Below are 26,944 nucleotides of genomic sequence, written 5' to 3' on the forward strand. Positions count from 1 at the left end.
TCAATTAGTAAAGATAACGATTATCAATCATGTTGAGTTTGATAACTCCTGAGTTACTGATTTCTTAACCAAGACCAAAAGGGGAAAAGTAAATCTACTGGAATAAAAATGTCTTCAGATTGGGGATAAAAGTAACATAAATAAAAGAAAGCAATATTAAACTAAAATACCTCAAATAACATTGATTCAATGAGTAATCTGTAACAGAGAAGAATTCATAATTAAATTGAGAACAAAATAAAAAGGAATATTGAACCTGGTAAAGAGATAATCCGGAAAGCGAATAAAATCCTAAATCTAAATCCTAAACCTAAAGAGAGAGGAGAGAATCTCCCTCTCAAAACTAAATCTAAATCATGAATACTAACTAATTGGAGACTCTCTTTTTGGATGCATTCCCCCACTTCATAAACTCTGGTCTATGCCTGCTGGGAGCGTTTTCTGCAATTTCTGGCGCGTGGCCTCTGTCACGCGTCCGTGTGGGTCACGCGGTCGCGTCATTCGGAGTTTTCCTTGTCACGCGATTGCTTCAGTCATGCGGCCGCGTCATATGTGTTCTGCTTGTGGCGCGCGATCGCGTCAGTCATGCGGTCGCGTCGCTGTTGATTCGCGCTGGCATGCGATTGTGTCGCCCATGCGATCGCGTGGATGCCAGTTTCTTCAAAAACTCCGTTTTGTGCTTTCCTTCCATTTTTGTATGTTTCCTTTCCATCCTTTAAGTCATTCTTGCCTTAGAAGATCTGAAACTACCCAACACACGAATCACGGCTTCGAATGGAAATAAAGGGTAATCAAAATAATTATTTTTAAGCATAGGAAACATGTTTTTCACATACATCACATAATAAGGAAGGGAAAGTAAAACCATGCAATTAATATGAATAAGTGGGTGAAGGATTGAATAAATCACTCAGATTAAGCACAAAATATATCATAAAATATGGGTTTATCAAACCCCCCTCCATAAAGTTGATGATCCTTGTGCCCATCCCATACTAAACCCCATCCACACCTTTCATCTACTCACCATTTCTATATATAAGAGATTCTTATTCTATACTCCCTTTCACATTCTAATTTCCATCCGTTACACTTCCCACTCTCGGCACCCAACTCCCTTTTTTTACCCATCAAAGACACACTCCCCACCTTCACATATCAACTCCTACTCATGGCGTCATCGAGCTCCAAGAGGCAAAAGAGGAAGGAACCGGTGGAGAGCATCCCTTTCGATGAAGGGAAATTCAAAACTGCATTCCATGAACTCGAATTCGAACAGATAAAACTCAAAAAGATATTGCCTGAGTTAACATTTCAGTTTAACGAGGATGAGTGCCCACAGATTTGAGAGAAGATTGAACAAAGAGGCTGGCAAAGGCTCACGAACCCAGAAGCAAGGATAAATGCAAACCTCATCAAAGAGTTCTATGCAAATGTGGTTAGAGAAGACAAAACCAAGGCCCCCACCTTCAAAAGTTATGTGAGAGGAACAGAGGTGGACTTTAGCCCCAATGCCATAACAAGGACTCTTCAGCTGAAATCGCCACATTTTGATGAGCCCAGTTATCATGTAAGAATAAGTAATGGCCCGGACAATGATGAACTTGAAGAAATTGTGAACGATATGTGTGTTATAGGATCTGACTGGGAAAGGTATTCGGATAGGAGACCCCGGTTCATCAGGAGAGGAGACCTCATCCCGGAAGCCAAGGGATGGTTTGAGCTCGTGAGGAGATCTATCCTCCCAGCCGTGAATAATTCGGAGGTTAACACTACTCGAGCTACTATGGTACATTGCTTAATAAAGGGTGGAGGCATCAATGTGCATGAGATTATAGCTGAGGGGATTCAAGAGTCAGCCGAGAAGAATGATCCAGGTGCTAGACTTTGGTACCCCAGCACCATCCTTAGACTGTGTATAAAAGCCAAGGTAGTCTTCGAGGACAGCAATCCAAGTTGGGTGAACCCTGGAAGGTCAGTCACGCTACAGCGAATAACTTATGTGGCATCTGCCCAACAACAAAGAAGGCCTCAAATAGGGAAAAGAACAGCACAAGAGGGACCTCACCGAGAAGAATCTCATCAAGAAGAATACCAGCAAGAAGAGTACTATGATCTAACCAACATCAACTTGAATCACATTTACGGAGCCATTGAGGAGCTAGCAAGAAGTTATATGGAGGGACAAGAACAACAACTACACATTCAAGCCCAAAGGATGGATCGTCAAGAAGAACTGCTTTCTAATTGGATGAATCAACAAGGGGAGTGGCAGAAACAGCAAATGGAACATTACTCCCAGCTCACTCAAGCCATCAATCAAGTGACTGAAAGGCAAGAGCGTCAAGACAAACGCCTTCAAGATCTCAACCAACGACAGCTAGCTCAGATAAAGGCATTCAATGAATTCAGCATTCTGAATGAAGGACGGCAACTACATAGGAAGGAGTTCAACATAAACACTCAACCCAAGTTGAACTATATGTCTGGTCATATGCATAATCTGCACTCTGCAATCCCTAGGTATGATGAAGTCCAAAAAGAGCTAACAGAACAAGAGGAAAGAAAGGTGAAACAGCAGAAGGACACATTGAAAAAGAAGATGGAAGATGCTGGCTTCTGGAAAAAGTTGATTGGAAAAGTCAAGGGAAGTGGGAGTTCAAGCACTCAAGAAAAACACAAAGGGGACAAAGAAGAGGGAGAACATGAGCACTCCCATGAGTAAAAGGTGGTGGAGTTCCCTCTTTGATGCACGGAAAACTTGTCTCTCAACAATTCTCCCTTCGGCAAGTGTACCGAATTTGTCGTCAAGTAAAAACTCACAATAGAGTGAGGTCGAATCCCACAGGGATTGATTGATCAAGCAACTTTAATTAGAAGAATGTTCTAGTTGAGCGAATCCAGAATTTGGGTTGAGAGTTGCAGAAAATAAAATGGCGGGAATGTAAATAACAGAAAAGTAAATGCTAGAATTAAAGGACTGGAAGTAAATGACTGAAAATAAATTGCAGAATTGTAAATGGAAATGGGGGATTTGCTCATAAAAGTAAATGGTAGAAATTAAAGAGAATGGGTAAGATTAGAGATAGGGAGTTCATTGGGCTTAGGAGATGTAGCAATTCTCCGGATCAAGTTCATTTTCATCTCTTCCTCAATCAATGCACTCATTGATCTCCTTGGCAATCTTAAGTGATTGAATTACAATTTCTTGCAATTCAGTCTCTTAAATCTTGATCAATAGCCAATTCTTTGGTCAATTGCTCATGAGAAGAGATGAAGTATGGTCACTGATTATACCACATGCATTTCCCAAATCAAGTATTGAGAGGGTTATAGTCAGATACCCATCCAAACCCAATTTGGTCCAGCATGAGAAAGCATTTCTAGCTTGATCACTTCATTCCTCTTTCAAGGTTCAAAAGAGATCCAAGTTTGAGTAGCTTCTCTTCCAAGATAACTACTCAATTGGATGAAGATCGAAAGCTTTCAAGTAAAATCAAGTGGAAAGATAGAAGAAGAATAATGAAAATTAGTATTGATCCATCAAATTACAACAGAGCTCCCTAACCTAATGAAAGGGGTTTAGTTGTTCATAGTTCTTGAAAATGAAAACAAAGATGGAGAATACATCATAAAACTAGAAATTGCAAAGAAAGTAAAATACAGAGAGTAGTTCTCTTTTTCCCAGCCTCCAGAACTCTTTCTCAATTCAAACCTACTCCTATATATACTACTCTTCTCAGCTTCTAGTATGATTCTTCAAGTCTTGGGCCTTTGGATCTTGAGTTTGAAGCAGTTCCTTTCTTTATTTGGGCTTGGCTTTACTTGCAGAGATAAAGTGCGAAGTGGGCGGAAACTTTAGTTCAGGACGTTAGGGGTGTTAATATTTAGTGAGAATATAAGTTCGAGAACGTTAGTGACATTTAACATTGTCACTAACGTTCCAATGCACCCCTTTGCCTCACGTTAAAACCCACGTTAACTAGGTTAACGTGGCTTTTAACGTTGCCTTGTTAACATTCGACAACGTTAGTGACACTCAACATTGTCACTAACGTTCCAATGTGCCCCTTCTTGCTTCACGTTAAAGCCCACGTTAACTATGTTAACGTGGCTTCTAACGTGGCCCTTGCCATCCTTCGAGAATGTTAGTGACATTCAACATTGTCACTAACGTTCCAATGTGCCCCTAGGTCTCACGTTAGAGTCCACGTTAACCTAGTTAACGTGGCCATCTTTAGCCATCCCAACGTTAGTGACAATGTTGAGTGTCACTAACGTTGGCTCATCCTTCATTCCTCATCGTTAGCTTCCACGTTAACCAAGTTAACGTGGAAGTTAACGTGACTCTTGGGGGTTGTGTGGTTGCTTCAACGTTAGTGACAATGTTGAGTGTCACTAACGTTGTCGACAACTCTTTATCCCTTACGTTAGTTCCCACGTTAACCAAGTTAACGTGGGAGTTAACGTGGTACTTTGCACCAAAGGCCAACGTTAGTGACAATGTTGAGTGTCACTAATGTTGGCTTCTCTTCCCCCTTTAACGTTAGAGGCCACGTTAACTAGGTTAACATGGCTTCTAACGTGGCCACTTATGAGTAATTGCCAACGTTAGTGATAATGTTAAGTGTCACTAACGTTGGCTCAACTTCTCTTCTCCATGTTAGAGTTCACGTTAACTTAGTTAACGTGACTCTCTAACGTGGGCATTGATGGCTTTTTGAGAGTGTTATTGGAAATCACTTTTCTCATCAATCTTGCAAGTTACCTCCCCTTTTCTTGCTTCCTTTTGGTCCTGAAATCAAGCAATAAAGTGCATCAAAACTCTAGTCCAAGTCATGAGTAATGCAACATAATATTTGTCACTAAACTTATGCAAAATCCTCAAGAAATTATGTAAAATGCAAAATGTATGCTTGAATCAAGGCATAAGTGAATATCTACCCAAAACTAGCTTATTTCCTAAAGAAATGCATGAAACTAACCTAAAAACAGTAAAGAAAAGGTCAGTGAAACTGGCCAAGATGCCCTGGCATCACATGCATGGAAAACTTGTCTCTCAACAATTCTCCCTTCGGCAAGTGTACCAAATTTGTCGTCAAGTAAAAACTCACAATAGAGTAAGGTCGAATCCCACAGGGATTGATTGATCAAGAAACTTTAATTAGAAGAATGTTCTAGTTGAGCGAATCCAGAATTTGGGTTGAGAGTTGCAGAAAATAAAATGGCGGGAATGTAAATAACAGAAAAGTAAATGCTAGAATTAAAGGACTGGAAGTAAATGACTGAAAATAAATTACAGAATTGTAAATAGGAATGGGGGATTTGCTCATAAAAGTAAATGGCAGAAATTAAAGAGAATGGGTAAGATTAGAGATGGGGAGTTCATTGGGCTTAGGAGATGTAGCAATTCTCCGGATCAAGTTCGTTTTCATCTCTTCCTCAATCAATGCACTCATTGATCTCCTTGGCAATCTTAAGTGATTGAATTACAATTTCTTGCAATTCAATCTCTCAAATCTTGATCAATATCCAATTCCTTGGTCAATTGCTCATGAGAAGAGATGAAGTATGGTCACTGATTATACCACATGCATTTCCCAAATCAAGTATTGAGAGGGTTATAGTCACATACCCATCCAAACCCAATTTGGTCCAGCATGAGAAAGCATTTCTAGCTTGATCTCTTCATTCCTCTTTCAAGGTTCAAAAGAGATCCAAGTTTGAGTAGCTTCTCTTCCAGGATAACTACTCAATTGGATGAAGATCGAAAGCTTTCAAGTAAAATCAAGAGGAAAGATAGAAGAAGAATAATGAAAATTAGTATTGATCCATCAAATTACAACAGAGCTCCCTAACCCAATGAAAGGGGTTTAGTTGTTCATAGCTCTTGAAAATGAAAACAAAGATGGAGAATACATCATAAAACTAGAAATTGCAAAGAAAGTAAAATACAGAGAGTAGTTATCTTTTTCCCAGCCTCCAAAACTCTTTCTCAATTCAAACCTACTCCTATATATACTACTCTTCTCAGCTTCTAGTATGATTCTTCAAGTCTTGGGCCTTTGGATCTTGAGTTTGAAGCAGTTCCTTTCTTTATTTGGGCTTGGCTTTACTTGCAGAGATAAAGTGCGAAGTGGGCGGAAACTTTAGTTCAGGACGTTAGGGGTGTTAATATTTAGTGAGAATATAAGTTCGAGAACGTTAGTGACATTTAACATTGTCACTAACGTTCCAATGGACCCCTTTGCCTCACGTTAAAACCCACGTTAACTAGGTTAACGTGGCTTTTAACGTTGCCTTGTTAACCTTCGAGAACGTTAGTGACACTCAACATTGTCACTAACGTTCCAATGTGCCCCTTCTTGCTTCACGTTAAAGCCCACGTTAACTAGGTTAACGTGGCTTCTAACGTGGCCCTTGCCATCCTTCGAGAACGTTAGTGACATTCAACATTGTCACTAATGTTCCAATGTGCCCCTAGGTCTCACGTTAGAGTCCACGTTAACCTAGTTAACGTGGCTTCTAACGTGGCCATCTTTAGCCATCCCAACGTTAGTGACAATGTTGAGTGTCACTAACGTTGGCTCATCCTTCGTTCCTCATCGTTAGCTTCCACGTTAACCAAGTTAACGTGGAAGTTAACGTGACTCTTGGGGGTTGTGTGGTTGCTTCAACGTTAGTGACAATGTTGAGTGTCAGTAACGTTGTTGACAACTCTTTATCCCTTACGTTAGTTCCCACGTTAACCAAGTTAACGTGGGAGTTAACGTGGTACTTTGCACCATAGGCCAACGTTAGTGACAATGTTGAGTGTCACTAACGTTGGCTTCTCTTCCCCCTTTAACGTTAGAGGCCACGTTAACTAGGTTAGAGGCCATGTTAACTAGGTTAACGTGGCTTCTAACGTGGCCACTTATGAGTAATTGCCAACGTTAGTGACAATGTTAAGTGTCACTAACGTTGGCTCAACTTCTCTTCTCCACGTTAGAGTTCACGTTAACTTAGTTAATGTGACTCTCTAACGTGGGCATTGATGGCTTTTTGAGAGTGTTATTGGCAATCACTTTTCTCATCAATCTTGCAAGTTACCTCCCCTTTTCTTGCTTCCTTTTGGTCCTTAAATCAAGCAATAAAGTGCATCAAAGCTCTAGTCCAAGTCATGAGTAATGCAACATAATATTTGTCACTAAACTTATGCAAAATCCTCATGAAATTATGTAAAATACACAATGTATGCTTGAATCAAGGCATAAGTGAATATCTACCCAAAACTAGCTTATTTCCTAAAGAAATGCATGAAACTAACCTAAAAACAGTAAAGAAAAGGTCAGTGAAACTGGCCAAGATGCCCTGGCATCACAACACCAAACTTAAAGCTTGCTTGTCCCTAAGCAAGTACTGGAACAAGAGAATGATGAATGGAATATCCAGAGAAGTGAGTCATTCACTACAAGAAAAATACCCATTCAACCACACTTTTTTTAAACTACATTTGAAAAGCGTAGCCTATTCTCTGTGTTGCCTTTTTATATGAGAAAAGGATACACAATTGTGGCATCATTTAAAAAGTGTAGCCTTAGGTATTTTAGAAATCACTAATAAAGCGTAGCCGTAGGTTAATATCTATAGGTTCACTTTTTGTATCAAAGGGGACGCTTTTAGAGAGTAGCCTATTCATTAAGTTTTGGGTGCGTTTTAAAAGCGATGCCTAATGTATGAGACCAAATCCTAAATTCCTAACACTTAGTGAAATTTTTATTCCTCTTTCAATTCTCTCCAAAAGCACACACACACACAGCACCTTCAATTGGAGGAACCCTCACCTTCGCCAATCCACCAGGCACACAATCCTCACCTTCGCCATTCTCACCTTCAACACACATCACCTACGACACTCATCACCTTCGCCTTCTCACCGTCGCTGTTGACCGTCGCCACCCAGTCACCACTCACCACATGGCTGCGCCACTCACCAGTCACCAGCTCACCACTCACAAGCTCACACTCTCATCCTCACTCACACACACACAAAAGAGGGAAAAATCAGAAAAGGGGAGAACAGGAAGAAGAAGAAAAGAAGAGAGGAGAGGGGAAGGAAGGAGAGGACGACACTGGCTAGGGCTCTGCCGCGCGGACCATCGTCGTTGCGTGCGCTGACCGTCGCCTCGCATTGCCATCTCGTGCACTCACCGTCGCCGCTCAGCATCATCGTCGCATGTGCTCACTCTCGCTGCTCAGCATCTTCGTCGTCGCTCAGCATCCTCATCGTCGCTCACCTGAGAAGGTATGTATTGATTTTCAGTTTGTTCTGTGAAATTTGGGAGGTTTTGGGTTCCAATTTTAGGGTTTTTAATTAGGGGTTGTAGCTTCTGGATATGACACTGATAAGAATTGGGGGTTTTACTGCATGAATGGTTTTAGCTTCCTGGTAGCCGAGAAGCATGTAGCGCAGAGCACTCGACTCCTTAGCTGATTAAGAGTCCTTGATCAAATTCTTGATCTCCTTCACAACATCCAAGTAATCTGAATCCGATAACCACAATCCATTAGTGAAAATTCGTCAGCTTTATCACAACAACACAAATTCAGCATTTTCTATATTGGGAGAGAATCACACAGAATAGAGGAATCGAGGCAGAGCACCTGAAAGAAAATAGGAGAAGTGCATGTAGAACATATGGTTGAGACAGCATACTTGTGCTCTCCATAGGAGGAAGGGTAAGAGAAGAGAGGATCCTGAATTGGATCCAAAGGGAAGATCTGAATAAGTATTTGGATTGAGAGAGAATGGTGTAGAGAGCGAGGAAAAGAGTTGTGAAGAGGTATACCAGAGAAAAACAGAGGAGCTTGGATTGGAAGATTAGAGGTTTGGTAGTGGTAAAGCCATTTTTTATGTGTTTTGATGTGAGAATGCAGACAGTAACTTGTGTCTTTGCTAGCTGCAAGCCTTCCAGGCAATGCTACTTTCTTCTTGACCTATGTGGCTCTCAAGTAAGATAATATTTCATGTTTCATTTATTTATTTACTATTATTCTTCTGGCAATGCTGATTAAGTCTATTTGTTATGTATGCTAAAGGGTGCATTAATGCAAACTTGATTTACAAATGGTGTTTCCATGATCTTGTTAGTTATCATCTTCTTATGAAGTTGGGTTGTGCATATGATTTAATGTACAACCAAATTAAATGACTTCTATTCTGTTTGTTAGATTTTTTTGTTGGCTATGGTCTTGAGCTGTCCCGGTTAGTTCCTCTTATTTTATTCCATTTGAAGAAAAAGTATCTTTGCAAGACTGATGCGGAGGTGAAAGAGGCTTGGGCTCCTAGAGATCTTGGTTATAGGACTAGAGTTCCTGGTGACATGCTCATCGTCACAATCGTTTTCTGCTATTCTGTGATTGCTCCTCTGATAGTCCCATTTGGTGCTCTATATTTTGGCCTCAGATGGCTTATACTAAGAAATCAGGTGAAGTTCTCATGATTCTATTTACCCATCCAGGATATTAATTGATCTGTGTCATTTTAATAGCTTGAAATCTCATGAATGAGTAGTGTCTTTTTATTATGCTGTAGTTGGTTTAAATTCATACCTAATTCAGATCCCTTCACTATTGAAAGTCTACATTTATCTTCCTTTTAAATAAATAAAAAAGGTAGACAGATCATGCACTTTGGATTCATTGATTAATACCAGATCATATATCTCGCCATAATCAGTTCAACATATTATTTCATTGTAAAGTCGTGTTTAACAGATCATATATGATTAATGTGAATGAAGAACACTAGGTTGAGTTGAATTGAATTGAATGATGGATAAGAGCATGTTAGCTAGTTTGGAATCACTTCCAGAAGCTTATCAGCAAAGAACGGCGTCCATGATGGAACAAGTTCAAATCCGTGATAGGCATCTCCTTTTCACTCTATTTGTTAACTAATTCCATGTGTTTTGAGTTGAGCTTCATGTTCCTAAATATTCCTATCATTGAATTCAGCATTTCAAAGTTTATTCTTTCTCTAAGACTGTGCCAACTGGAGTTAAAATTTGAGTGAAGCAAAAGGAACATATTTGTTCTTTATCTTACCTTTGATAAAGAATAGAATAGTGTCCTTATGTTTATCAATTTGCCTGGTTTTTATTTTTGACATTAACTCCACCTTAAACAATTTTGATACTCACACTTATTCACTTACTTAACATGTCAGGTGCTAATCAATGCCACTGCTGATCGAAACTGCGCGACATTATCGCAGGTCAGATATTGGCAATAGATTCTTCTGTTTTTTATTTATTTGGTCCAATTTATCAAAACCTTGCATGTTTTAATGTCACCCTATTTTGCTATACTCCTCTAATTTTCTTAGTGCCAACTGCTCTATCTACACATCATGTGTAATTGTAAAACAGATTTGCATAACAATCTTTTTATTCGTCGCTATCACTTTTTGGTACAGTAGCAATGGGGGAGAATATGGATCATGGTATTTTGTAATTTGACACAAGTTTCATGTGACTGATAAGGGTGAATGTGAATAAATATTTGTAGGCACATAAATTTACATAAGTACTTAACTTAAAAAGTGATGAATAAATATTTATTTGTTGGCAGAATATGTATAGGATTCTTTGACATTGATTCTTTCTATTCTACCATTTTTGAAATGCTTCAAAGTTGGTCTTTGGCATACATTTAATCATCATATAATTTATTTATTATGTCTAATTTGATTTATAAATCATATTTTTGCCTAATTATTCTTTATGGTTTTATCCTAACCTTAATTAATTGGTTTTATCAGGTTGCATCCAAAAAAAGTTCAGGAGAAGTTCCTTCAAGAGAGGATTAAGGTTGGTGGCAAAGCTGGTGCTCTTGGTGATTCTGTCACTGTCTCCCGTGAGAAGAACAAGAGAGGATTAAGGTTGGTGGCAAAGCTTAATTTTTTTCCCCTTAATTTTTCCTTTTCTAGTTCTTACATGCATTTGAAAAGATTTAGGTGCTCCAATTGAATATCTATAGTTTCTGTTTCATGATTTGTTAGTTTGTTTGTGAATATTTGAAATTTGGAATGCTCTGGCTGAGTTGATATTGTTGCTGATTTTGAACCTAAACTTTGGCTTTTGTTGTTGCATTTTCATTTGAATTTCTGGATATATTATAATCAGTTCATATATACAAAATCTACCAATATCATGGTTTTGCAGATTGACGAAGAGCTTCTTCAGGAAGTGGTTAATATGGGATTTGACAGAAATCAATTGGTTGAATCTTTATGCAACAGGATCCAAAATGAGGTCTGTGCCCTTCATTTCAGTCGGAATCAGTTGCGCTCAATGGGATAAGCCAAGAATTTACTTCAATATATGTTCAATTCAGTCGCAGATGTTAGGTGCTCTATTTGACATCAATTTGTTTTTTTCTCTTCTGATAGAAGATTAATAACTTTTATTAGAAGATACCTATGTAAGATACAATATTTTGGTTTTTTATAGTTTATTAGTAATAAATTCTAAGTGGTCTAATGTATATTTTAATATGGATATGTTTAATTTAGTGTGAGATGTATGAATACTCATTTATGATCATCCTAATATTTTTAGTTCATTATAAATATATTTTGTTAAAGGATAATTTTTATTATTTAAAGAATATTGTATGGTATTATTATGTATTTATTTTTATTTTATAATTTTTGACTAATTTAATAAAAAAAATAGGATTATATATATAATTATATTACTAAATATTAGGTTTTAGAAAAAAATTATTAGAATATATATATATAGAAAAAAAATAATGAGGGACCTAAGGCTACACTTATATACAGTAGCTATAGTATACAAAAAAAAAAAGAGGGACCTAAGGCTATGCTTATAAAAAGTAGCTATGATATTGGTGCACGAAATTGTGATCTCCAGGCTCGAACAAATCCTGGTAATGGCTCCAAAGCTTGGTGCTCTGATCTTAATTCATGATTGTCACAACTTCGATACAACTAACCAGCAAGTGCACTGGGTCATCCAAGTAATACCTTACGTGAGTAAGGGTCGAATCCCACGGAGATTGTTGGTATGAAGCAAGCTATGGTCACCTTGTAAATCTCAGTCAGGCAGATATAAAGTGATAATGGTGTTTTCGAATTTAATATAATAAAATAGGGATAGAGATACTTATGTAAATCATTGGTAGGAATTTCAGATAAGCGAATGGAGATGCTTTTCGTTCCTCTGAACCTCTGCTTTCCTGCTATCTTCATCCAATCAGTCTTACTCCTTTCCATGGCTGGCTTTATGCAAGGGCATCACCGTTGTCAGTGGCTACATCCTCTCCTCTCAGTGAATAATATGCTCACGCACCCTGTCACGGCACGGCTATTCATCTGTCGGTTCCCGATCATGCTGGAATAGGATTCACCCTCCTTTTGCGTCTGTCACTAACGCCCAACAATTGTGAGTTTGAAGCTCGTCACAGTCATTCAATCATTGAATCCTACTCAGAATACCACAGACAAGGTTTAGACCTTCCGGATTCTCTTGAATGCCGCCATCATTCTAGCTTATGCCACGAAGATTCTGGTTAGGAGATCTAAGAGATACTCATTCTAGCTTAATTCATGTAGAACAGAAGTGTTTGTCAGGCACGCATTCATAAGGGGGAAGGATGATGAGCGTCACACATAATCATCACCTTCATCACGTTCTTGGGTGCGAATGGATATCTTAGAAGAGAAATAAGAAGAATTGAATAGAAAACAGTAGTACTTTGCATTAATCTTTGAGGAACAGCAGAGCTCCACACCTTAATCTATGGAGTGTAGAAACTCTACCGTATGAAAATACATAAGTGAAGGTCCAGGCATGGCCGTGTGGCCAGCCCCCATGGTCTAAGAACAATGCGTTCCAAGATTGTCAAAAAGACTAGTAAGAGGTCCTATTTATAATAAACTAGTCACTAGGGTTTACATGAGTAAGTAATTGATGCATAAATCCACTTCCGGGGCCCACTTGGTGTGTGTTTGGGCTGAGCTTAAGTGTAGCACGTGCAGAGGCCATTTGTGGAGTTGAACGCCAGTTTCTGTGCCAGTTTGGGCGTTCAACTCTGGTTTTGGATCCTTTTCTGGCGCTGGACGCCAGTTTTGGGCAGAGAGCTGGCGTTGAACGCCAGTTTACGTCGTCAATTCTTGGCCAAAGTATGGACTATTATATATTGCTGGAAAGCCCTGGATGTCTACTTTCCAACGCAATTGGAAGCGCGCAATGTCGAGTTCTGTAGCTCCAGAAAATCCACTTTGAGTGCAGGGAGGTCAGAATCCAACAGCATCAGCAGTCCTTTTTCAACCTCTGAATCTGATTTCAGCTCAAGTCCCTCAATTTCAGCCAGAAAATACCTAAAATCACAGAAAAACACACAAACTCATAGTAAAGTCCAGAAATGTGAATTTAACATAAAAACTTATGAAAACATCCCTAAAAGTAACTAGATTCTACTAAAAACATACTAAAAACACTGCCAAAAAGCGTATAAATTATCCGCTCATCACAACACCAAACTTAAATTGTTGCTTGTCCCCAAGCAACTGAAAATCAAATAGGATAAAAAGAAGAGAATATACTATAAATTCCAAACTATCAATGAAACAGAGCTCCAATCATATGAGCGGGACTTATAGCTTTTTGCCTCTTGAATAGTTTTGGCATCTCACTTTATCCATTGAGGTTCAGAATGATTGGCATCTATAGGAACTTCAGATTTCGAATAGTGTTATTGACTCTCCTAGTTCAGTATGATGATTCTTGAACACAGCTTCTTTATGAGTCTTGGCCGTGGCCCTAAGCACTTTGTTTTCCAGTATTACCACCGGATACATAAATGCCACAGACACATAATTGGGTGAACCTTTTCAGATTGTGACTCAGCTTTGCTAAAGTCCCCAATTAGAGGTGTCCAGGGTTCTTAAGCACACTCTTTTTTTGCTTTGGACCTTGACTTTAACCGCTCAGTCTCAAGTTTTCACTTGACACCTACACGCCACAAGCACATGGTTAGGGACAGCTTGGTTTAGCCGCTTAGACCAGGATTTTATTCCTTTAGGCCCTCCTATCCACTGATGCTCAAAGCCTTGGGATCCTTTTTATTTGCCCTTGCCTTTTGGGTTTTAAGGGTTATTGGCTTTTTCTACTTGCTTTTTCTTTTTCTTTCTATTTTTTTTTTCGCCTATTTTTTTTTCTTTTTTTTTTTCTGCAAGCTTTGTTTTTTTTTTTGCTGCTTTTTTCTTGCTTCAAGAATCATTTTTATGATTTTTCAGATTATCAAATAACATGCCTCCTAGTCATCATTCTTTCAAGAGCCAACATATTTAACATTCTTAAACAACAACTTTAAAAGACATATGCACTGTTCAAGCATACATTCAGAAAACAAGAAGCATTGTCACCACATCAATATAATTAAGCTAAGTTCAAGGATAAATTCGAAACTCATGTACTTCTTGTTCTTTTGAATTAAAACAGTTTTTATTTAAGAGAGGTGATGGATTCATAGGGCATTCATATCTTTAAAACAAAGTTACTAACTACTAATGATCATGTAGTGAAGACACAAACATAGATAAGCACATAACATAGAAAACGAAAAACAGAAGAAAGAAGAACAAGGAATGAATCCACCTTAGTGATGGTGGCGTTTCCTTCTTGAGGAACCAATGATGTCCTTGAGCTCTTCTATGTCTCTTCCTTGTCTTTGTTTCTCCTCCCTCATTGCTTTTTGATCTTCTCTTATTTCATGAAGCATGATGGAGTGCTCTTGATGTTCCACCCTTAGTTGCTTCCAATAATTGTGTGGAAGAAATTGTATCCCTTGAGGTATCACAGGGATCTCTTGATTTGCAGTCAAATGTTCTACCACTGAGCTATAGACCTTTGGTGGAAGCTTTTGTCTTCCCTTTCCTCCTTCTAGAGGTTTCTCTGGCCTTAGGTGCCATCAATGGTTATGGAAAAAACAAAAAAGCTATGCTTTTACCACACCAAACTTAGAATGTTGCTCGCCCTCGAGCAAAAGAAGAAAGAATAGAAGAATAAGAAGAAGATATTGAGGAGATGGATGGGAGTGTGTATTCGGCCATATGGGTGGGATTGGGTGGGAGAGAGATGTTGATGAATTTTGAAGGTAGTGGGTGTATGGATGTGAGTGGTAAATGGAAAACAGAAGGGATGATCATGAATGGAAAGAGAGATGATGAGGTAGGTGGGGATCCTGTGGGGTCCACAGATCCTGAGATGATCCTGTGGGGTCCACAGATCCTGAGGTGTCAAGGCATTTACATCCCTGCACCAATTTAGGCATGTAAAATGCCATTGCACACAACTCTGGCCGTTCAACGCCCCTTTGCTGCCATTTCTGGCGTTGAACGCCAGAACCATGCTTGTTCTGGGCGTTCAGCGCCAGGATGCTCCCATTCTGGGCGTTCAGCGCCAGAACTATGCTCTGTTCTGGCGTTTGAACGCCAGACAGATGCTCCTCCAGGGTGTGATTTTTCTTCTGCTGTTTTTGATTCCGTTTTCAATTATTTTGTTTATTTTGTGACTCCACATGATCATGAACCTAAGAAAACATGAAAAACAATAAAAATAAGAATTAGATAAACATTGGGTTGCCTCCCAACAAGCGCTTCTTTAATATCAATAGCTTAACAGTGGGCTCTCATGGAGCCTCACAGATGTGCAGAGCTTTGTTGAGACTCTCCAACACCAAACTTAGAGTTTGGTTGTGGCCTCCCAACACCAAACTTAGAGTTTGACTGTGGGGGCTCTGGTTGACTATGCTTTGAGAGAAGCTTTTCAAGCTTCCTCTCCATGGTTGTAGAGGGAGATCCTTGAGTTTTGAATACAAGGGAGTTCTCATTCCATTGAAGGACTATTTCACCTCTGTCAACATCAATCACAGCTCTTGCTGTGGCCAGGAAAGGTCTTCCTAGGATGATGGATTCATCCTCTTCCTTTCCAGTATCCAGGACTATGAAATCAGTAGGTATGTAAAGGCCCTCAACCTTTACTAATACATCTTCTACTTGTCCATAAGCCTGTCTTCTTGAGCTGTCTGCCATCTCTAGTGAGATTTTAGCAGCTTGCACCCCATAGATTCCCAGTTTCTCTATTACAGAGAGGGGCATGAGGTTTATTCCTGAACCAAGGTCACACAGAGCCTTAAAGATCATGGTGCCTATGGTACAGGGTATTATGAACTTTCCAAGATCCTGTCTCTTCTGAGGCAATGTCAGTTGATCCAGATCACTTAGTTCATTGATGAACAAGGGAGGTTCAACTTCCCAAGCATCAATGCAAAATAATTTGGCGTTCAGCTTCATGATTGCACCAAGAAACTTGGCAGTTTGCTCTTCAGTGACATCCTCATTCTCTTCAGAAGAGGAATACTCATCAGAGCTCATGAAGGGCATAAGGAGGTTCAATGGAATCTCTATGGTCTCTAGATGAGCCTCATAGTCCTTTGGTTCCTCAGAGGGAAGCTCCTTATTGATCACTGGACGTCCCAGGAGGTCTTCCTCCTTGGGATTTACGTCCTCTCCTCTCCTCACAGGTTCGGCCATGGCGCTTATGTCAATGGCCTTGCACTCTCCTTTTGGATTCTCTTCTGTATTGCTTGGGAGAGTACTAGGAGGGATTTCAGTGATCCTTTTACTCAGCTGGCCCACTTGTGCTTCCAAATTTCTAATGGAAGACCTTGTTTCATTCATGAAACTTATAGTGGCCTTAGATAGATCAGAGACTAGATTTGCTAAATTAGAAGCATTTTGTTCAGAGTTCTCTGTCTGTTGCTGAGTTGATGATGGAAAAGGTTTGCTATTGCTAAACCTGTTTCTTCCACCATTATTAAAGCCTTGTTGGGGCTTTTGATCCTTCCATGAGAAATTTGGATGATTTCTCCATGTTGAGTTATAGGTGTTTCCATAAGGTTCACCTAAGTAATTTACCTCTGCTATTGCAGGGTTCTCAGGATCATAGGCTTCTTCTTCAGAAGATGCCTCTTGAGTACTGTTGGATGCAGCTTGCATTCCATGCAGACTTTGAGAGATCATATTGACTTGCTGAGTCAATATTTTGTTCTGAGCCAATATGGCATTTAGAGTATCAACCTCAAGAACTCCCTTCTTCATAGGCGTCCCATTACTCACAGGATTCCTTTCAGAAGTGTACATGAACTGGTTATTAGCAACCATATCAATGAGTTCTTGAGCTTCTGCAGGCGTTTTCTTTAGGTGAATGGATCCACCTGCAGAGGTGTCCAGTGACATCTTTGATAGCTCAGATAAACCATCATAGAATATATCCAGGATGGTCCATTCTGAAAGCATGTCAGAAGGACAATTTTTGGTCAACTGTTTATATCTTTCCCAAGCTTCATAGAGGGATTCACTTTCTTTCTGTCTGAAGGTTTGAACATCAGCTCTAAGCTTGCTCAGCTTTTGAGGAGGAAAGTACTTGGCTAAGAAAGCCGTGACCAGCTTATCCCAAGAGTTCAGGCTGTCTTTAGGTTGAGAATCCAACCATAATCGAGCTCTGTCTCTTACAGCAAAAGGGAAAAGCATGAGCCTGTAGACTTCAGGATCTACTCCATTAGTCTTAACAGTATCACATATCTGCAAGAATTCAGTTAAGAACTGAAAAGGATCTTCAGATGGAAGTCCATGAAACTTGCAGTTCTGCTGCATCAGAGAAACTAATTGAGGTTTCAGCTCAAAGTTGTTTGCTCCAATGGCAGGAATGGAGATGCTTCTTCCATGTAAATTGGAATTAGGTGCAGTAAAGTCACCAAGCATCTTCCTTATATTATTATTATTTTCGGCTGCCATCTCCTCTGCCTGTTCAAAAATTTCTGAAAGGTTATCTCTGGATTGTTGTATTTTAGCTTCTCTTAATTTTCTCTTCAGAGTCCTTTCAGGTTCTGGATCTGCTTCCACAAGAATGTTCTTATCCTTGCTCCTGCTCATATGACAAGGAAGAATGGACAGAAAAATGATAATAATAATAGAGATCCTTTATACCACAGTATAGGGATCCCTTTGTGAGTGGAAGAGAAGGGGGAGACAAAGAATGTGATGTAAAGGAAGAAATGCAACTGTACGAATAGAAGAGATGTGAGATGAGATGTTAGGATATGAATGAATAATTAGAATGAGATGGGGGAGGAATAATTTTCGAAAATTATTTTGAAAAAGGGTTAGTGATTTTTGAAAATGGTTTTTGAAAATTGTTAGTATTTTTTTTTTCGAAAATTTTTGAAATCAAAAATAGAAAATAAAAATAATTAGTTAATTAAAAAGAAATTTTTGAAAAAGGGGGAGGTATTTTCGAAAATTAGAAAGGGAGAATTAGTTAGGTGGTTTTGAAAAAGTTAAGAAACAAACAAAAAGTTAGTTAGTTAGTTGAAACAAATTTTGAAAAGATAAGAAGTTAGGAGGTTAGAGAAGATATTTTGAAAAGATATTTTTGAAAAAGATAAGATAAGAAGATATTTTTGAAAAGATATGATAGAAATTAGTTTTTGAAAAAGATTTGATTTTTAAAATCACAATTAATGACTTGATTCATAAGAAATCACAAGATATGATTCTAGAACTTAAAGTTTGAATCTTTCTTAACAAGCAAGTAACAACTTCAAATTTTTGAATCAAAACATTAATTGATTATGTTATTTTCGAAAATTTGGTATAAAAATAAGAAAAAGATTTTTGAAAAATATTTTTGAAATTTTCGAAAATAACTAAGAAATTTGAAAAAGATTTGATTTAAAAAAAAAAAAGATTTTGAGAAAGATAAGATTTTCAAATTGAAAATTTGATTTGACTCATAAGAAACAACTTGATTTTAAAAAAATTTTGAAAAAGTCAACTCAAATTTTCGAATTTGATGAGAGAAAAAGGGAAAGATATTTTTTTGATTTTTTGAATTTTTTATGAAAACATGAAAATTATGCAATGCATGAAATTTTTAGATCAAAACAATGAATGCATGCAAGAATGCTATGAATGTCAAGATGAACACCAAGAACACTTTGAATGTCATGATGAACATCAAGAACATATTTTTGAAAAATTTTTTTAATGCAAAGAAAACATGCAAGACACCAAACTTAGAATTCTTTAATGCTTAGGCACTAAGAATTCAAGAATGCATATGATAAACATGAAAAGACACAAAACAAAAAAATCATCAAGATCAAACAAGAAGACTTACCAAGAACGACTTGAAGATCATGAAGAACACTATGAATGCATGATATTTTCGAAAAAATGCAAGATGCATATGCAAGTGACACCAAACTTATGATATGACTCAAGACTCAAACAAGAAACAGAAAATATTTTTGATTTTTATGATTTTCTAAATTTTTTTTTTTGGATTTTTATTTTCGAAAATTATTTAGAAAGAAAGAAAAATAAGGATTCCAAAATTTTTAATATGAATTCCAGGAATCTTGCCATGTTAGTTGATGAGCGGATATTTTATACGCTTTTTGGGGATAATTTCATATAGTTTAGAGTATGATTTAGTTAGTTTTTAGTCTATTCCTAGTAGTTTTTAGGAAAAATTTATATTTCTGGACTTTACTATGAGTTGTGTATTTTTCTGTAATTTCAGGTATTTTTCTGGCTGAAATTGAAGGAGCTGAGCAAAAATTTGATTCAGGCTGAAAAAGGACTGCTGATGTTGTTGGATTCTGACCTCCCTGCACTCAAAGTGAATTTTCTGGAGCTACAGAACTCGAAATGGCATGCTTCTAAGTGCGTTGGAAAGTAGACATCCAGGGCTTTCCAGCAATATATAATAGTCCATACTTTGCACAAGGATAGATGACGTAAACTGGCGTTCAACGCCAGTTCTCTGCCCAATTCTGGCGTCCAGCGCCAGAAAAGGATCAAAAACTGGAGTTGAACGCCCAAACTGGCATAAAAACTGGCGTTCAACTCCACAAATGGCCTCTGCACGTGACTCACTTAAATCTCAGCCCCAGCACACACCAAGTGGGCCCCAGAAGTGGATATCTGAATCATCCATCATAGTCCACTCATATTTTGTAACCCTAGGCTACTAGTTTAGTATTTAAACAACTTTTAGAGACTTATTTTGTATCTCATGACATTTTAGATCTAAACTTTGTATTCTCTGACGGCATGAGTCTCTAAACCCCATTGTTGGGGGTGAGGAGCTCTGCTGTGTCTCGATGAATTAATGCAAGTATTTCTGTTTTCCATTCAAACACGCTTGTTCCTATCTAAGATGTTCATTCGCGCTTAACTGTGATGGAGGTGATGATCCGTGACATTCATCACCTTCCTCAAACCATGAACGCGTGCCTGACAACCACCTCCGTTCTATATACGATTGAATGAGTATCTCTTAGATTCCTTAATCAGAATCTTCGTGGTATAAGCTAGAACTGATGGCAGCATTCATGAGAATTCGGAAAGTCTAAACCTTGTCTGTGGTATTCCGAGTAGAATTCAAGGATGGAATGACTGTGACGAGCTTCAAACTCCTGAAGGCTGGGCGTTAGTGACAGACGCAAAAGGATAGTAAATCCTATTCCAACCGGATCGAGAACCAACCGGTGATTAGCCGTGCTGTGACAGAGCACGTGAGCGTAGTTTTCACTGGAAGGATGGAAGGTAGCCATTGACAACGGTGATCCACCAACACACAGCTTGCCATAGGGGACGTGCGTGCGTGAACAAGAAGACAGAGGAAAGCAGAGATTCAGAAGACAAAGCATCTCCAAAACTCCAACATATTCTCCATTACTGCACAACAAGTAACTTTTAATTTATGCTCTACTGGTTACTCACAATTCAATTGATAAACATAATTGATTTCCTGACTAAGATTTACAAGATAACCATAGATTGCTTCAAACCAACAATCTCTGTGGGATTCGACCCTTACTCACGTAAGGTATTACTTGGACGACCCAGTGCACTTGCTGGTCATATGTGCGAAATTGTAAGAGAGTCACAATTTTGTGCACCAAGTTTTTGGCGCCGTTGCCGGGGATTGTTCGTGTTTGAACAACTGAAGGATTATTTTGTTGCTTAGATTAGGAAAAAAATCTTTCTTTTTGGTTTAGAGTCTTTTATTATTTATCCCTTGTTAAAACACTTTAAATTTATAGCTCAATTAGTTAGAACGTGGTGTTTATGTTCATGGTAATTGGCTATCATATTTTTTTAAAAATCTTTTAAAAAAAAATTATTAATTTTTTCTATTAAATCCTGTGCCAAACTTTAAGTTTGGTGTTTTCAAAAATAATCTTTCTTAAAATTTTCGAAAGTCCCATAACTCATTTGGCTAGAGCGTTAATCTGTGTTCTTGGTAATTGGGTTAGAATCTTTTATACTCTTTTCAAAACCTTCTTTTTCATAAATAATATTTTCTCTATTAAATTGTGTGCCAAACTTCAAGTTTGGTGTTTTCTTGTTGATTTCCCTTTGGTTTTCGAAAATTTTGGCTTGGTTTTCTAAAAATTTTAAGTTTGGTGTTCTTTCTTCATGTTCTTGTGTTCTTGTGAGTCTTCAAAGTGTTCTTGAGTTTTCCTTGTGTCTTGATCTTAAAATTTTTAAGTTTGGTGTTCCTTGGTGTTTTCCCTCCAAATTTTTCGAAAACAAGGAGCATTAGATCTAAAAATTTTAAATCTTGTACTATCTTATTGTTTTTCTCTCTCCTCACTAAATTCAAAAATATCTTTTCAAAATATCTCTTCTAACTTCCTAACTTCTTATCTTTTCAAAATTTGTTTCAACTACCTAACTAACTTTTTGTTTGTTTCTTAACTTTTTTCAAAACTATCTAACTAACTCTCTCTCTCTAATTTTCGAAAATATCCTCCCTCTTTTTCAAAAATTTCTGTTTTTTTTTAACTAATTAATTTTTAATTTTTTTTTTACGAAAAAAATATATATATATATATATTTTTTATTTCAAAATTCAAATTCTTTTTAGTTATTTTATTTTATTTAAGTGTTTACTTCTTATAAAATAAAATAAATAAAAAGATAAATCAGTCCAAGTTATATCCATAGATCCATCATGGACATAAGTGGAAATGAACAGTCCAGGAGGACTCTGGGGTCATATTTTAACCCCTCTACTGCTTCATATGGGAGTAGCATATGCATACCCTCCATTGGAGTTAGTAGCTTTGAGTTGAATCCTCAACTCATTATCATGGTGCAGCAAAGTTGCCAGTATTCCGGTCTTCCACAGGAAGAACCTACAGAGTTTCTGGCACAATTTTTATAAATTGCTGACACAGTACATGATAAGGAAATAGATCAGGATGTCTACAGACTATTACTGTTTCCATTTGCTGTAAAAGATCAAGCTAAAAGGTGGTTGAATAACCAACCTAAGGCCAGCATAAGGACATGGAAACAGCTGACAGAAAAATTCCTGAATCAATATTTCCCTCCAAAAAGGATGACACAGCTAAGGCTGGACATCCAAGGCTTTAAACAAGGAGATAATGAATCTCTTTATGATGCCTGGGAGAGATACAGAGAGATGCTACGAAAATGCCCCTCTGAAATGTTTTCAGAGTGGGTTCAGTTAGACATCTTCTACTATGGGCTTGCAGAAGGAGCTCAGATGTCTTTAGATTACTCAGCTGGTGGATCTATCCACATGAGAAAGACAATTGAAGAGGCTCAAGAGCTCATTGATACAGTTGCCAGGAATCAGCATCTGTACCTAAGCAGCAACCCTTCCATGAATGAAGAGGTTAAAACAGTAACTGCTGAATTCAGTACTGTAAAACAAGCTGCTGAATTCAATCAGCAATTAGATTTTCTAACAAAACAGCTAGCTGAATTCAAAGACAGGTTACAGGAGACAAGGATAGCTAATATACATATGGACGAACAGTTTAAGCAAACAAAGCAGCAGCTATCAAAGCAAATAGCAGAAGAATGCCAAGCAGTTCAATTAAGAAGTGGGAAAACATTAAATACCCCACCTCAAGGCATCAAAAATTCAAGAAATGAGCGACCCACCAAAGATTCCCCTGAGGACAGTAAGAGCCCAGGGAAAAATAATTCTGGCACTAAAACGCCAGAAAATGGGTGGAAGGCTGGCGCTGAACGCCCAGACCATGCCCAAAACTGGCGTTCAGCGCCAGAAACAAGGCAGGATTGGCGTTCAACGCCAGAAATGGGCAAGAATCTGGCGTTGAACGCCCAAATGCTGCAGAATCCAGCGTTGAACGCCCAAAATGGGCACATTTCTGGCGTTCAGGCGCCAGGAACAGACAGTGAGTTGGCGTCTAACGTCACTCCAGCTTCTGACTCTGGTACTCAATTGCCAGTGAGGGATCAGACACACACAAGTGCTGATAACAACCCCTCTAAAAAGGCTTCTTTAACCACTAAGGTTGAGGAATATAAAGCCAAGATACCTTATCCTCAAAAACTCCGAAAAGAGGAGCAGGATAAGCAATTTGCTCGCTTTGCAGATTATCTAAGGACTCTTGAAATAAAGATTCCATTTGCAGAGGCACTTGAGCAAATACCTTCTTATGCCAAGTTCATTAAAGAGATCTTGAGTCATAAAAAGGAGTGGAGAGAAATAGAAAGAGTTCTCCTCACTGAAGAATGCAGTGCAGTCATTCTGAAAAGCTTTCCTGAAAAGCTTAAAGACCCTGGGAGTTTTCTGATTCCATGCATATTAGAAGGTGATTGCACCAAGACAGCTTTATGCGATCTTGGGGCAAGCATCAACCTAATACCTGCATCCACTATCAGGAAGCTTGGCTTAACTGAGGAAGTTAAACCAACCCGGATATGTCTCCAACTTGCTGATGGTTCCACTAAATACCCATCAGGCGTGATTGAGGACATGATTGTCAGAGTTGGGCCATTCGCCTTTCCCACTGACTTTGTTGTGCTGGAAATGGAGGAGCACAAGAGTGCTACTCTCATTCTAGGAAGACCCTTCCTAGCAACTGGACGATCCCTCATCGACGTCCAGCAGGGGGAAATAACCCTGAGAGTCAACAATGACGAGTTCAAGTTGAACGCTGTCAAAGCCATGCAGCATCCAGACACATCAACAGACTGCATGAAAGTTGACCTTATTGATTCTTTGGTAGAAGAGATCAACATGGCTGAGAGTCTCGAATCAGAGTTGGAAAACATCTTTAAAGATGTTCAGCCTGATTTGGAGGATTCAGGGGACATGAAAGAGCCTCTGAACTTTCTTCTGAAAGAGGAAAAACCTCCTAAACCAGAGCTCAAGCCACTGCCACCATCCTTGAAATATGCATTTCTAGGAGAAGGTGACACTTTTCCAGTGATCATAAGCTCTGCTTTAAATTCACAGGAAGAGGAAGCACTTATTCAAGTGCTAAGAGCACACAAGACAGCTCTTGGGTGGTCTATAGGTGACCTTAAGGGCATAAGCCCAGCTAGATGCATGCACAAAATCCTATTGGAGGATAATGCCAAACCAGTGGTTCAACCACAGAGGCGGCTAAATCCGGCCATGAAGGAAGTGGTGCAGAAAGAGGTCACCAAATTACTAGAGGCTGGGATTATTTATCCCATTTCTGATAGCCCCTGGGTTAGCCCTGTTCAAGTCGTCCCAAAAAAGGGAGGCATGACAGTGATTCATAATGAAAAAAATGAACTGGTTCCTACAAGAACAGTTACAGGGTGGCGCATGTGTATTGACTACAGAAGGCTCAATACAGCCACCAGAAAGGATCATTTTCCTTTACCATTCATAGACCAGATGCTAGAGAGACTAGCAGGTCATGATTATTACTGCTTTTTGGATGGCTATTCAGGCTATAACCAGATTGCAGTGGATCCCCAGGATCAAGAGAAAACAGCATTCACATGTCCATCTGGAGTGTTTGCTTATAGAAGGATGCCATTTGGGCTATGTAATGCGCCTGCAACCTTCCAGAGATGCATGCTCTCTATTTTCTCTGACATGGTGGAAAAATTTCTGGAAGTCTTCATGGATGACTTCTCAGTATATGGAGACTCATTCAGCTCCTGTCTTGATCACCTGAAACTTGTTCTGAAAAGATGCCAAGAGACCAACCTAGTTTTAAACTGGGAAAAGTGTCACTTTATGGTGACTGAAGGAATTGTTCTTGGGCATAAAATCTCAAACAATGGAATAGAGGTGGATCAAGCAAAAATAGAGGTAATTGAAAAATTACCACCACCTACCAATGTTAAGGCAATCAGAAGCTTTCTGGGGCATGCAGGATTCTATAGGAGGTTTATAAAGGATTTTTCAAAAATCGCAAAACCTCTAAGCAATCTGCTAGCCGCTGACACGCCATTTGTGTTTGACACAAAGTGCCTGCAGGCGTTTGAAACGCTGAAAGCTAAGCTGGTCACAGCACCAGTCATTTCTGCACCAGACTGGACATTACCATTTGAGCTAATGTGTGATGCCAGTGATCATGCCATTGGTGCAGTATTGGGACAGAGGCATGACAAGCTTCTGCATGTCATTTATTATGCCAGTCGCATTCTAAATGATGCCCAGAAAAATTACACAACCACAGAAAAAGAACTACTTGCAGTGGTTTACGCCATTGACAAGTTCAGATCATACTTAGTAGGATCAAAAGTGATTGTGTATACTGACCATGCTGCTCTTAAATATCTACTCACAAAGCAGGATTCAAAACCCAGGCTCATCAGATGGGTATTGCTTCTGCAAGAGTTTGATATAGAAATAAGAGACAGAAAAGGGACAGAGAACCAAGTGGATGATCATCTATCTCGGATAGAGCCAGTGGAAGGGACGCCCCTCCCTTCCCTTGAGATCTCTGAGACGTTTCCTGATGAGCATTTATTCGCCATTCAGGAAGCACCATGGTTTGCCGATATTGCAAACTATAAAGCTGCAAGGTTCATTCCCAAGGAGTACAACAGGATACAAAAGAAGAAATTAATTACTGATGCAAAGTACTACTTGTGGGATGAACCTTATCTCTTTAAGAGATGTGCAGACGGAATTATCCGTAGGTGTGTGCCTAGAGAAGAAGCACAGAGGATCCTGTGGCATTGCCACGGATCTCAATATGGAGGCCATTTCGGAGGTGAGCGAACAGCCACCAAGGTCCTCCAATGTGGCTTCTATTGGCCCACACTCTATAAAGATTCCCGAGAATTTGTACGTAAATGTGACAGTTGCCAAAGAGCTGGTAACCTGCCTCATGGTTACGCCATGCCTCAACAAGGAATCTTGGAAATTGAGTTATTTGACGTATGGGGAATTGACTTCATGGGACCTTTCCCACCATCATACTCAAACACTTATATTCTGGTGGCAGTTGACTATGTATCAAAATGGGTTGAGGCCATTGCCACACCCACTAATGATACTAAAACAGTGCTGAAGTTCCTCCAGAAACATATCTTTAGCAGGTTTGGTGTCCCTAGAGTGTTAATCAGTGATGGGGGCACTCACTTCTGCAATAAACAGCTTTACTCTGCCATGGTTCGGTATGGAATTCGCCACAAGGTGGCCATTCCATATCATCCACAAACCAATGGGCAGGCTGAAGTCTCTAACAGAGAATTAAAGAGAATCCTGGAACGGACAGTAAATACCCGTAGAAAGGATTGGGCAAGGAGCTTGGATGATACTCTGTGGGCTTACAGAACAGCATTCAAGACCCCTATAGGGACCTCTCCATACCTACTGGGTGATGCGCATAAACTTGTTATGCTACGATTTAGGAAATTGCACGATCGGCAAAATTCCTTCCGGCAAGTGCACCGGTTATCGTCAAGTAAAAACTCACAATAGAGTGAGGTCGAATCCCACAAGGATTGGTTGAGTGAGCAATTCGGATTAGAAGTATGTTCTAGTTGAGCGGAATCAAGATTTAGATGAGAATTGCGGAATGT

At 39.0% G+C, this 26,944-nt stretch overlaps 1 non-coding gene across 1 annotated transcript; it reads left to right on the top strand.

Annotated features, from left to right (window-relative positions):
• The first annotated feature begins 17,365 nt into the window (after positions 1–17,365).
• On the top strand, positions 17,366–17,473 carry LOC112788046 (small nucleolar RNA R71). The gene has a single exon (XR_003195426.1). It is a non-coding gene; the product is annotated as a small nucleolar RNA R71 (small nucleolar RNA).
• Positions 17,474–26,944: the final 9,471 nt, after the last annotated feature.

The sequence above is a fragment of the Arachis hypogaea genome, chromosome 20 (genome assembly GCF_003086295.3).
Source record: "Arachis hypogaea cultivar Tifrunner chromosome 20, arahy.Tifrunner.gnm2.J5K5, whole genome shotgun sequence".
NCBI lineage: Eukaryota > Viridiplantae > Streptophyta > Magnoliopsida > Fabales > Fabaceae > Arachis > Arachis hypogaea.